At 39.9% G+C, this 14,333-nt stretch overlaps 1 protein-coding gene across 1 annotated transcript in view; it reads right to left on the reverse strand.

Annotated features, from left to right (window-relative positions):
- The window catches only part of cdkal1 (CDK5 regulatory subunit associated protein 1-like 1), a 222,241-nt gene that overhangs the window by 204,397 nt on the left and 3,511 nt on the right, over nucleotides 1-14,333 (reverse strand). The window lies entirely within an intron of this gene.

A 14,333-nucleotide genomic window follows, 5' to 3' on the forward strand; every position in this document is an offset into this window, starting at 1 on the left:
CGGCCATGTTGGCCACTTGCTGTCAACTGAAAATGACATCACAGTTACTCAGGGCTCAGGAAATGACCAAACACGGCTCAGCTTCATTAAACAGGTGAGCCGTGATTGGCCGTTACCTGAGCCCTGAGCAACTGTGACATCATTTTAAGTCGACGTCAAGTTAAGTGGCAACATCGCCATACCCATGTGATGGAAACCGATGCATTTTGCTGCTTAACTCACATTACGCAAATGCACTATTAATCAGAATCCCATGTTTAGACTAGTGGAGCTGCGTAGACATATAGTTGTGCTTTAAAGTTTACATACCCCAGGGGTAAATTGGGTTACTGTGTTCACTAAACAGACTGCACCAAGAGTGAAAGCGAACTACAGCTTGTTCAAAAGACACCAAAGTTCGAAAGCACCATTACAGTCAGTCAAACGCATCACAACTATGCATAAGTAATATGCATCATCTTTACATTAGTAAACACATTTCAATAGAAACAGCTATCCAGCATCCATAAGATTCCTAACATACCTCAAAGATTTTGAACTGATATACTGTAGAGAACCTCTAAAGCACACAAAGTTGCGATGGAATATGTATATGAGTGAACATCCTTGTTGCCTGCGTGAGAGCCTCCATGCATCTGAGCATGAATACATTAGTTTGATGGTGCAGACATGGTAAGAGAATTTGCCTCCAAATGAATAAATCATTACAAAATGAAACAATTTGAAGTGTTTTCCTTAGTAAATAATACATGTATCAGTTCATGTTCAGTTCTATGTGTTCATATGGAATCGCAACAGGGCAAAATGCAAGCACAAGTGAGAATTGAGTGTATTCACTGCAAACGTATATGCATTCACACACCTCAACAGACACCCAAATGCACAGGATCGCATCACCATCTAACAAATCCCAATGAAAGCAGATGGCATCAAAATTATCCAATGTCCTGTCACCGTCTTTTTATATGCTAATCTGATGGCTGTACACATCTGAATCTCTTTAATGTTGTGTGGTCAGGAACTAAATCAAGCTGAGGCACTCATGCTGTGAGTGTATAACAATACACCAAGACAGGAATTCTGAAAGCAATGCATCACTAGACGTCGTAAAGAGACAGCCGATATTTCATGTATTTTCGGAGACTTGCAAATTAGAAGGACGGATGTTACGCTAATTCATTTACCTATGAAAGGGCATCCCACCTCAAATTTGGCTCACCGTGAGATTTTATATGCAAGCACTCATTCTGTCATTCAAACAGCACAGCGGGGGTCCTGCTGTCATCGGTTCCACTCAGCTCATTTGGTGCTTTAAGCCACGCTTCAAGCAACTACTGATGAAAAGTTGATGGCTCCCAACCTCAAAGTGAAGGCAGTGACAGCTGTAAAGCCACCTTCCGTTGCATGTGAAAATACAAGAGAATTGTTGTAAACAAATGATCTAAAGGTAACACTTGTCTTTGAAATGTGCAAGACCACAAAAATACAATCACTTCATTGACATTGCCGGGTAAAAAAAAAAGTCTAGAAGATCAATAGGCCACTTGTCGCAGACCAGAGACAACAAAGGCTACGTTTACATGCAGGCAATAACCCTAAAATTGGCAATATTTGGGTTTTGTAAGGCCATGTAAACAGGCGCAACAGCCCGAATATGCTCTTATTCGGGGGTTTTGGAAACCCAAATAAGAGCCCTGATGTACTCCTTTCATAACCGGAATTCTTGCTCATATAAAAGCATTCAGGATATCTCGATCGATCGGGGCAATATTTTACGCTGTGCGCATGCTCGCTATTTTCTTCTTTTTCTTCTTCGCTGATTGGATTCGCAAGGAATCTTGGTCTATGTAGTCACAACTTGTATGCGCAACTCTGTCCTACTTGTTAAAGGAGCGTCCCTTGCATACATTGATTTTTTTCCACTGCGTTTTCACATTATTTTGTGCTTCTACGGCGAAAACGCCACAGTTTGTGCCTATATACACATACAGTAAATACAAGTATGTATCCGAGGTTGACGCCGAAGTTGGAAAACGCCGAAGTTGGAAGCGTTGACGCCGAAGTTGGAAGCGTTGACGCGGCGGCTATGACCACGTCATAAAGCCTCACCGGCTAGCGATGCTAACACCGGAAACGCGGAGCACAACCGAGCACTTCTGCACAGGAGGACGTTCAATCGGACGATGAAGAGTACCCCGAGTCCAATGCATATTCATCGGAGGAGTGGGTACAGTCTGCTCCTTGCTATTCCCCGGAAAAAAAGGCCGTCAAGAAAGTGTAACGTCTGCACGCGAAAGGGGCAATCGCAATGAACGAATCTGTTGTGCAAATCCTGCTCCGTCTCCTTGCACGCAGGGGAGTGTTACAAAAAGAAAAACTATATTTGAAACATCCACATAATTGTAAATAGTACCACAGTTGCACACATTTGTAAATTTTGTCAAATTGTTACACTGTTGAATGGAAATAAACGTATTTTGCAATCTAAAAACACTTTTTCATTGTTGGTGGTAAGTGTTTTACAGAAGTAAAGCACTATTTAGGTGTGGCATCATTCATGGACAAAAAGAAGTGTACAATTCACTAGAGTGCATGAAATAACATCGTTTCACAAAAAGCTTGTTTTCTCCGTTTTTTGTTTCAAAACAGAGCATTTCGGTGAAACTAACCATTTTCTATTGTTGATTACTGAAAAACGGAATACGGTAGAAACAAACTTTTTTTTCTGATGAAAGATGAGAGTTGGTAGTATGTGTGTTTCCATAGTCCAAACACAACATTTTCTGTGGACCTTGAAAGATCAGTCAAAATGCTTAAATCGGCTAGCACTGGCGGCATCCCTTTTCTGAAAACGTCTGGCAGTCAAAGAGTTAAGAGTTGAGCTATTATTGGCTATTTATTATTTATGTATGTATTCATTGTGTCTGAAAGTGTCATTTTTTTATAGTTGTCCAATGAAAAGATATAATTAAATATCTGCAGAAATATGAGTGTAGCCTACTCACTTTTGAGACATAATGTATATACTGTATACATACACAGTACAAACATAAAGTGCCTCTTAATAACCCCAAATAAAGTTGATCTGCTCTAGCGTAGAATGTGTAGTCGTGCAGTGTAGTGGATGTAGTGTGTAATTCTCTCCACCTTGACTAAAGCCCCATTTTCATTCGGAAGAAAAACAGCCCTCATGATGCTGCCACCAGCATGCTTCACTGTAAGCATGAGGTTCCTTTAAGATTGAGTAGTGTTGTGTTTGCACCATAAATACCTTATTGAATTATGGCCAAAAAAGTTCAGTCTTGGTTTCATCGGACCATAACATATTTTCCCACATATATTTGGGAGATTGCGTTTGTGTTTTTACGAAATATAGTCAGGCTTGGTTGTTTTTCTTTCATTACTGCTGTCAGACTCTTGGCAGCCACCCTGACAAGTTTTCTTCTCTGTTTTTCAACAATTCTAGGGCTCATTTTTTTATTTCACAAAAGGCATGTATTCGATCAGGGTTGTAATAGTTTTGTATTTTTAATCCACTGTATGTGTATAAGTGTGTTGTCTACGCTACCGTAAATTTCCGTAAATCTTTCACAGTGAATCCTTGAAAATATGTGTGATTTGGTGTGCAACTCAAACATGAATTGGAGTGTAAGATGAATTCCCATTTGAGAGATTATAGAAGTAGGGATGTCCCCATCCGATCACGTGATCGGAAATCGGGCCCGATCACGTGGTTGCTGACTCGATCGGAATCGGACGTTGTCTCCCGATCAGGACTCGGATAAATATATGAGGTTATTTTTACATGACTTTTTATTGAATCTGGAGTTGGGCGGTGGCACAGAGTGGCACACAGTGCGTGCGGCATGGCGTCACTTTGCTACAGTGACACTATTAACGGCATCAAGCGGCGGGGTTAAAAGAGGAAATGGCGCCGAGGTATTTGGAAGTAGATGATAATAAGTTATTATTATCTTTAATGTGGAAAGCCGACAGTGCGACTTGCATGTGAGCATTTCGTGCCTGGAAAGGATATATAGTAGATGCGTTGCTTCCCCGGTTTGCTCTTCAAGTGCAGCCTTTTGTTTGTTGTGAAGTTGGCCTGTTTCACACACATATACTGTATACACATACAGTATTTTTTCTTCCTAAAGTAAAACAACATTAGGTTAGCCCATCAATTTGTGTTAAGTAGCACGCTTATTAGGTTCTCAAAAATAAAGCTCTTGTGAAAAATTAATATACTGGTTAATAATGGCCCTTTGAGTAACTCCTAGACGTGCCAAAAAAGTGAGGTTTTGAATGGTTTACTTAGTTTAACCACTGTCCACTCATATAAAATACATACATATAAAAAAAAAGGGAGTTAGGGTAGTTTTGTTTTTTGTTTTACACTGAGCCAGTAGTGTATGGGCATGCGTCAAACATTTGAACCTTGCTTAGCGAGTTAGCGTTGCACATTCTCCACTAGATTATTGTTTCATTTTGCAGAGAAATGGGAACGCACCCCCAACATCTTGCCATGAGAACCAAAATTCAACACTAACTTACAGAGATAAACAGTACTGCTTTATCTGATGTATTCTACAAATAAGTTGCTACAGCATACTTCAGATGAGTCATGTAATTATTATGACAAAACTGTTGTGTGTAATTTCTCCAAATTTAAAATCTTAACCCCTTCAGACCCATAGATGATTGGAGTGGGCATGAGATATTTGCATATCTAAACTAATAAAAACGAATAAGTCTGGTTCATGGTTTGAGGATCCTAGCTAACCAATCACAATCGCAAGTTCATGTTAAAAATGTTACATATAAGCTTGGTAAGTTTACACGTTACAGCCATACTATCTTGGCGTCCACTATAACAAATAAAAACATGAGATCCCCCCCCCCCCCCCCAAGAAAAAAAAAGTTCCATTTGGTCTTATGTGGGGAAAAAAAGTCTAAATCGGTAAAAAAATAAAAATAAATTAAAAATTTGCCCAGCAGAAAAAATGCAGGACTGAAAGGGTTAAATAGAAACAAAGCCATTGTAGAAAACTATCAACACGTAGCAAGAGAGCAATGCAAACTTTGAAGCCTTCAAAGTGAAAGTTGCTGTTTTTAATGGAAGCCCTCTTTAGAGTAAATGCACCAAGTGCCGTTCAGCCATGATAAGCCCATTATGTTTTGAGTTTCAGTCCCATCCCCATGTGAATTAGAACTGGTGGACTAAACTGAAAGCACACGCCAGTTCCAGTGTAATCATACACAAACAAAAACAAGCTCAATTATTACTTGTCAACAGCCTGCCTTGCAGTATGGCCAGTCGACAAATTATGAGGCTTACGGCACGGCACGCACACGTTCACACACCCAATGAGTTGCTTAGTGTATATTCATGCAGCTTTTCTCTGGTCAAGCAAAGTCCTGCCAATGCCTCCAATCATTTTTTTTTTCCTGCTTGGTGATCAAGGTTACTTTGTCCAACGGCAATTCAAATTAAACCCGCTGCTCAAATCATTCTTTTAAATCCACTTTATCTAATAGCTGTGCTCTCACATGGCAATCTAACACATAGCCAATTCATTTATATGTATGAAGGAAAGATTAGACAGGGACGTGTAGAATTAATTTATTACAAAACCAATGACATGCCCATAACACACACCAGTAGTCTCAGACTCTAAAAAATATTTGAATTCTTTAACCTTCGCATCTGCTGTCACACGTTCCGTTTTCCACAGGTCCTTCATACATCATATAAACCAGTAAGCCCAAGCAGTGTTCAATCACATGTAGCAAGGGTTTCACTTCAGCAGGTGGTCTTAAATGAACATGCACACTTTGCTTTCCATTTCAGCAGGTGGTTAGCAAATAATGCCACCGATGTCTGAGAATTGGACCCTATGACAGAAAGTAGGGGTCATCATCCAAAACAATACAAAAAAGGTAAAGGGTGGGGGCTTACAGGCGGCCTTGAAAAAACATTTGTTGAATGCCCTTGAAGACCTCATTCTGGATTTCTTTTGCTTCGTACTCATTCGCACTCTCGCAGCCACACCATCACCCTCATGTCACATTAATTGCTAATGTCTTTCAAGCGTTAATTTTTTCATGGGAGAAATCACGCATTTGTTTTTGTTGAGTTGAGATGACAGGGAAAACAAAGAAGAGGACAAATTAGTAGAAAGAGAGACCAAAAGGATGGAGCAGACAAGCTAATTGTTCCAAAAGACACAAAATGACAACCCCACAAAGAAAATGTCAAAGCATATTTTAAGATGAGAAAAGCAGACAACTTCCAAAAACTGAAATATAACTCAATTTATCTGGTGGTGATCCAAAATGATTTTATTTTTTTCTTAACTTACTTACTATGCCTCCTCTCTGTTGATTCAATGGCTCTACTTTACACCATTGCTTAAATCACATCCATGGTATATATACCAATATATGGCTTCTGGGTATTTCAAATCCCTGCAGAATGCAGGCAGTCTTCCCGGGATAACAAGGGGTGACTGGCTCGTTGACTTCTGTGGGGAATAGGGAATACACCCTAAGAACCCAAATTCCGGTGGGAAAACCCATTTCGAGCATCTCCAATCATTTATCCCCATGTTGCTTCATTAGGCGACAGAATGCAATATAATATAAAATAAATGAACAATGGAAAAAATATAAGAAAAACTTTGATTATCTTATTTCTATCTGTCCTATTGTTTTTCTGGTTTGGGAAACAAGACATCAACGTCCTTTTTGGGCAGGCAGCTTTTCAATTTTAGATTTCTTAATGTAAAAGACTCTACACAATTAAGCCACTACATTTTTCCAACCTTTGAACCCTGTTTCTTTAAATGTGACACAGTTCATTTATGAATTTCTACTCAAACTTCGTGCCATTAATAAATTTACAGATAATCTTGTCACATCTAACCAATGAAATTACAGAAAGCGTCACTGTGGACCGATAAAACTGTCCGAGTATGCGCTCATACTGAACTACTTTGGTGGCAACGGTGGGATTTGTGCCCTGGCGTTTGTCAGCGTTTTTCCAGTGTACAAAATTCAGAGACGGCCACCTCCCCCTAGTTTGCTCACCACTGATATCGCAGTGATAACACAGCGCGCTCCAGTTGTGTTGATAGAACTCAGCCGCAACGCATTTTAACTGCAGTTGCAGTGTTGCGCCATTATGGAGGCGCTATATCAGAGCAGTGCACCGGAAAGACGTGAAGCAACAACAGAAGAAGTAACAGCTTTCTTTTTTTTTAAACTTTAATGTACCGAAGAAGAAACAGATCATGGAGCAACCGTTGCACATGACCATTTCCTGGTTGTGAGACAGAGAGCCAAAGTCATAAAAACACAGTATATACAATAAACATAGTCGTGTTTTACAACAACGCTGAATTATATTTTCGATTTAATATGTACTAGTGGATGAATTTTTAATGATTGTAGTTAAAAAATGGCAAAAATTAATGGCAACTTTGGATTCATATAATTTCTCATTTCTAGTCCCTGATCGTAAAATGGCTGCAGGAGGGCAGCCGATAATCAAGTCACCGCCGCAAGTACTGATACCTTAAAATAAGACTGCACGGATACCGATACCTGGTATCGGTAGTCACCCATAATAGTCAGTATGATACCAACTCTGCCTCATTTTGTGACTGCTTCGGATAGTTATAATATCTTATTGTGTGACTAGTACTACATTCTACTTTTAATTTCGTATTTGTATGTATGTCTATGAAGTATACAGTTGTTATAATTACCGATGAGTTTGCTTACATGATCTTTTATCAAATTGGCAGCAATCTATGAATTACAAAGTAGCCTTTTGCCAACCAATATACATTGTAAAGACGCATAAACAAAATGTCCCTTTCTTTCCATTGCACCTTTGGCGGAGGACAACAGGGCGAAGCGAATGACGTAGATGCAGTGTGAGAGAAAGCACAACTGAGCTTTACACATGGATGTCAGTAAGCATCATTCATGGATCCAAGCATTATTTGTCTGAAAATTTGGGTTTGTAAACCGACTTGTTAGTGAACACAGGTTCCACTAAGACAGACCACCTTAACTGCTTTTCACCTCACTGAAATAGCTGAGGTTCTGATGCACACTCAAAACTCAAATCATTGATTATAATTCAAGGCAAAAATAAATACCGGTGAATAAATCAGCTAAAAGACAGCTTGTATCCCCAAAAAATTATAAATTGAGGCACTCGTAAGTTGAGGCACCATGTATAGTCCAAAACCTTTTAAAAAAAAATGGCTAATAGGAAAGTAGTACCTGGTATTTTTGCTCCTGTTGTGAAGTAGTGACATAAACACAAGTTTGTATTTTTAACAGTAGTTGAAAGATAAGTTTGAAAATGTTCCCACCACCCAAGCTTAAGTGGTGCTGCACTCTTTCCGTAAATCTTTCACAGTGAATCCTTGAAAATATGTGTGATTTGGTGTGCAACTCAAACATGAATTGGAGTGTAAGATGAATTCCCATTTGAGAGATTATAGAAGTAGGGATGTCCCCATCCGATCACGTGATCGGAAATCGGGCCCGATCACGTGGTTGCTGACTCGATCGGAATCGGACGTTGTCTCCCGATCAGGACTCGGATAAATATATGAGGTTATTTTTACATGACTTTTTATTGAATCTGGAGTTGGGCGGTGGCACAGAGTGGCACACAGTGCGTGCGGCATGGCGTCACTTTGCTACAGTGACACTATTAACGCCATCAAGCGGCGGGGTTAAAAGAGGAAATGGCGCCGAGGTATTTGGAAGTAGATGATAATAAGTTATTATTATCTTTAATGTGGAAAGCCGACGGTGCGACTTGCATGTGAGCATTTCGTGCCTGGAAAGGATATATAGTAGATGCGTTGCTTCCCCGGTTTGCTCTTCAAGTGCAGCCTTTTGTTTGTTGTGAAGTTGGCCTGTTTCACACACATATACTGTATACACATACAGTATTTTTTCTTCCTAAAGTAAAACAACATTAGGTTAGCCCATCAATTTGTGTTAAGTAGCACGCTTATTAGGTTCTCAAAAATAAAGCTCTTGTGAAAAATTAATATACTGGTTAATAATGGCCCTTTGAGTAACTCCTAGACGTGCCAAAAAAGTGAGGTTTTGAATGGTTTACTTAGTTTAACCACTGTCCACTCATATAAAATACATACATATAAAAAAAAGGGAGTTAGGGTAGTTTTGCCACAAAACAAAAAAAAACGTTATCCTTAATAAAATGCCGAGGTATCGGATCAGGACTCGAAATCGGCTGATCTCAAAATGAGGTGACTCGGACAGTTTTAAATAAATGATGTTAAAGTGTTTATAGTTGGGATTATGTGCATGTAGGGCATCTCACTCCAAAAAAAGAAACAGGATGTCTGTTAAAAAGTTGAGGTTCATACTGGTGGCAAAGATGCAAGATATGCAACAAACCGAAGACGGAGCAGTATTATGGAGATGTGTGCTACTATTTCTGTGTTGACTGATATGCTCGCCCATGTGGTCTGAACACTCCATAGTACACATTCAAAGTCTGCAATTATTTTAAACTTCCTGTTTGAGACAAGTTTTCAAATATTTACTCCTCAGGCACCTAAACGCTGCTGTCAGGTAAACAAATTGAAAGTGTCACTGCCTTTTCTGTCGTGTGTTTTCAACAGTAGCCGTTTTCATTACATTTTTGATGTGGTCAAAATTCCTTTCCTCGGAGTAATCAATAGATGAGATTGAGCGATGATCCCTCCTTTCCTTGTGCAATCCCGCGCCCCCTCTTTTCTCTATCCCTATTTCTCTCGAGGGAATTTTAAAAGCCGTCCAGGCTGGGTTACCTAATCCCATTGCTTCTAAAAGGTTCCTGGGTGCTGCATACATGAGGGTCACCTTGTAGGATCACCCGGACACGCACATGCATGCACGCACACACAGGGCTCGGGATCACTCCAATTTCCTGACTTCTAAATGGTTATACTTGACTGCTTGGACTCCTGGTCTATTTGTAGGCTTCCGATGGATTCCAGGCCACGGAAAATGTTTGCATGCCTGTCTGCAACACATAGCATACAGAGGACGTAAGTAAGCTATTCGGTATTTGAATTTTTCTCCACTTCAAAATGGTAAATGCAAATCATTAGTAATGTGCGCTTATGTGTTTATTTGAGACTAAAAATGTGTCATTTTTAAACACTGCGACTCAGTAAGTGATAATTAGGCATTCCATGTGTTTATGCGACAACTTCAATATTCAAAATGGTTTAACCCTGTCAACAAATGGATTTGCATATCCATATTTACATATTAACAGCCGCCCCCAGCCGTCATATGCCTGCTTTACGCTTTTAGAGTCTTAGTATAAATAGAACCGAGTGCAGATGTAGTGATAAACATTATTTAAGTGTATGCATTTAGCTATACAAGCCAGCATATATTATATTTATTGCATCTAGTGTCTGGTTCAGTTGTCTATTGTTATTATCTATTTACCTTTAATGAGTTGCTGCAGCATATAGTCAGCCGTTGCGCCTCACTAGTGTCTGTTTCTGTGAGACTCACTTGCTGCTTTAAATTTTTCATCTACCTCTTTCGGCTGTACCCTTGATCCATTATCCTGCGGATACATCCTCTCCCGTTTCCCTTACATCACTTTTCCCCTACACCATTTTCTCTCTCCGAGGCGCCGGAGCAGACTGTCGGGTACATACTGTATAGCAGCAAGTTAGCGGAAAGACAGCGCGTGTTTCTCACACGCGATAACAGTCCATCTGATCTTGACGCACATCACATCACACATTTGCCCTATATAGAATCACTACCTCTGAAAGTGTGTGTCTGCCGAACGGCCATGTGTGCGCGTTTGTAAATGTGAGAGGCGGAGTCAGACGGAACGTTTTTAAGGCTTTCACTCACTATGACACGGCGGCGCGTAATGTTGCGTAGCGCGCGGTCAGCCAATGAGGAAAATCCTCACCCTCCGATTTATGAATGAATGAGGTGCCGCATATGCGATGTCTACGCGCACACACTAAAAGCGAGAATACTCTGCAGTGATGCAATGCAATCACTCGGAGCAGCGGGAGCGGCTGAAAAACAAGGGTTGTATGAAAAAATTATTGATATTTCAACAATGTCTAAATATATGCATTACATGTGTGATGGATGAACCTGTAAATGAACCTCCTTTTTTCCTTCAAGTTTCTAAAAGGGCATTCCTAAACCTTCAGTTCAAGGAGCAACAATATGTCTTTCATTGAGACATTTGTAATAATAATTACCAACAATGCTCACCATAGCTTTAATACCTGCAGATCTTTGTTGTTCAACCTCATCAAAACACCTCACACCCCCCTCTGCGAAGCCATATCCTCCAACTGCCTGTGTCCAAACAAGGAACTAAGAGCAGCCCATTTGGCTGACACTGTGTACAAGGGAGTCATTTTGCCTAACCGCTATGTAAAACTCATAACTGAAGTGTTTTGTGTGAGGACGGCTGGCAGCGACAGGGACAGCGAGAGACAGCGCCGCACTTGCATTTATACACGTGCCTTTCTATGAAGTCAATTTCTGGCACATTGCTACAGCCCCTCAACTAGCTCATTTACTGCCAGTGCGCTATTGCAGGCTAACAGTGCCCTCTGTGGTCATACGGCGGGAGACCGGGCCAGCATTCACAAGTGCAGACAGTTGAGCAGGTGTAAACACAATGAGAGCAAAGCAGCCTTATAAAAATCGGCCATTTTGTTGAAACTAGTGAGACAAAAGAGAGACTTTGATTTGAATTGTGTTACAATTCACTTAGTTTTATTGAAATTCACTAGCATGATTATTGATCATCTCAGCTATTAGCTTATAGTTAAAATTATCCTTTGCAGTGCCATTATACAAACATAAGCTGTTTGATTTGACCCACATTGAGGGGGAAGAAATGAAAACGGTGAATGAGAAAGGAAAAAGTTATTGACAAAGAATGTTTCTCAGATGCATGACCTCATCCTGTCTTTCTACTTCTCCCGGGTTCAGGCTGCCATCTAGAGGCCGCCACAACAACTGCTACTACGCTTCACACCAGGTGATGTCATACTTGGAGAAAGAATGAAAGAGTTAGGGGAGGGGGGAGCACGCAGGAAGAGAGGCAGGGGAGCATGTGAGTGAGGGAGAGGAGGTGATGTCATGTTTTTATAGCTTGGTCTTTGTCTAAAATTGTTGATTTCGCGATGCGGCATCGATCTGATGAACATCTGACGTCAGCTGTTTTATCTCGTGACAACACACAACACACAAAAATGATCAATCAAGTACCTGTGTTCAATAAGACATACTACATCCCTCTGTCATCGATATTCGACGCTATTCCACTCCCACATACACTTGCGGAAATGTCATACCTTTCCATACACCACTCACAACAGCACTCACTAAAATCATTGTCAATTTTGTCCATGACAGACTATTTCTCCTTTCGACAATCTTAACGAACAATCCTCACTCTGAAAGCAAGGGGCGGGGCCTCTCTAACTATGAGGTAAGAGAAAAAGAGGCACTAACAAAGAGGAAAAGACAGAAGACTGTAGAGGAGAACGAAACGGGAATCAAACTAATCCTTCAGCTTTACCAGAGTGCTGCTACCCCTTAATCACTACCCTGCAGACATGGCAGAAACTGGTAGACAATGGAGAGAAATAACATTCCCCAATGCTTGCTGAAGCCTCAAACTACTTAACTGCATAAAAGAATACCAACCAAGAAGGCGCATGACAGATGAACCAACAATGGCATGATAAGACTGAAGCTGTTCATATAATTATATTACGCCCATCTTTGTCAGAAGGCGGTCAAATTGTTGTCGCCCTTCAAGTTATGGCATAAGTCATATAATACATAACGTCACAAACCTGTTATGTTCTTTAAAACTCATTTACTGCCAGCTCTCCTAGTTAACGAGGATCTTTGACTTATAGTGTACAACTGTCAATGACAGTGAACAAGTTTTAAAACTGCCAGTTTCTAAAATGGCACAAATCATTTTATTATTGTGCCTGTCACCACACATGGCCAGCATAGACACATTAGAAAATAATGTTCAGCCCAATTAATGAAATCAGAGAATTCTCTCATGTCACACTGCTAGGGATTCCCAATCTCCTAAATCACCATTTAAAATGTATGAAAGATACTTCTAGGCCATAAACATAAAACAGATGAAAAATATTAAATTCTGCAGTAAATAAGTGTGCCTTTGTTGCACTAGTGCCATCCTAAACTCATTGTGATCTCGTATCTTTTGAGCAAAATGTCCCTATCAGAAAGTAGGTGGTCCTTGCGAAATACAATATACAAACACACAATAAGAAGAACCGGGAAAGATGTGGTGTTACAGAAACTGAGCCAAAAGAAAATACTATCCATAAAAGCAACATTTGATCTTATTACCAAGAGACTATTGCATTATACTGTCTTGAATTGCACCTTTATTTGCAATGGACCTTCAAACAGCTACGGAAGCAATGTACAGTAATCAGATTGTGAAAAAGGCGGATATTTCCCGCACAGGAACGAGAGCGAGAATATAGAAAACAACTCTGCACCTACTTTCTGAAAAATTTTACTTTTATTTCATTACTGAGTCAAAGTACCTAGACGGTAAGGCAATTTAAAAATTCCTACAATAGAGCCTTGGACGACATTCAAAAGCTCGAACACATCATAAGTGAATCCAGAGCTCTGAAGGTCATACTATTGATTCATTAATGTACGACTGGACAATTAACCATTAAACTTGAGCCCATCAGCGCTTGTGTTATAGTCTTTGTACTTGTGGTGGAATATGTTGAGGGTTGGACAACTTTAAAAATATTCATTTCATTGACTAAGCGGTTAAGAAGATGGATGGATGGATGGATGTTTTATAATTTTGGCCTCGAAGTGTTTTTCATACTGTTCCGTGAAACATCAACACGTGTATCATTAGAAATGATCCAATTTTACCTAATTGGCCCGATAGTGATTTATTTACTACAAATGATGTATATTTGGTTTATCTATTTATGCCAGCAGCAAATAGTGACAGGCAAAAAAATGAAATACACTTCTACTAGATAGCAGAAGTTACAATGAAGCTGTGGGTCCGCAGAATAAAAGCTTTGTGTTCACCTAAACCGCCCTTGATTTCACATTAAATAGATACTGTGAGTAAATTGAGACAAGATTATCATTATTTTTGTATAGTGTATATACTTTGTGGCATTCTTGTTCAGTGGCTCAATAAAGTTTCTTAAAAAGTGCTATTTTTCATGTATTTCCTTACACGGAATTTAAATTAGCTT

Source organism: Vanacampus margaritifer, chromosome 9 (assembly GCF_051991255.1).
Source record: "Vanacampus margaritifer isolate UIUO_Vmar chromosome 9, RoL_Vmar_1.0, whole genome shotgun sequence".
Classification (NCBI taxonomy): Eukaryota; Metazoa; Chordata; class Actinopteri; order Syngnathiformes; family Syngnathidae; genus Vanacampus; species Vanacampus margaritifer.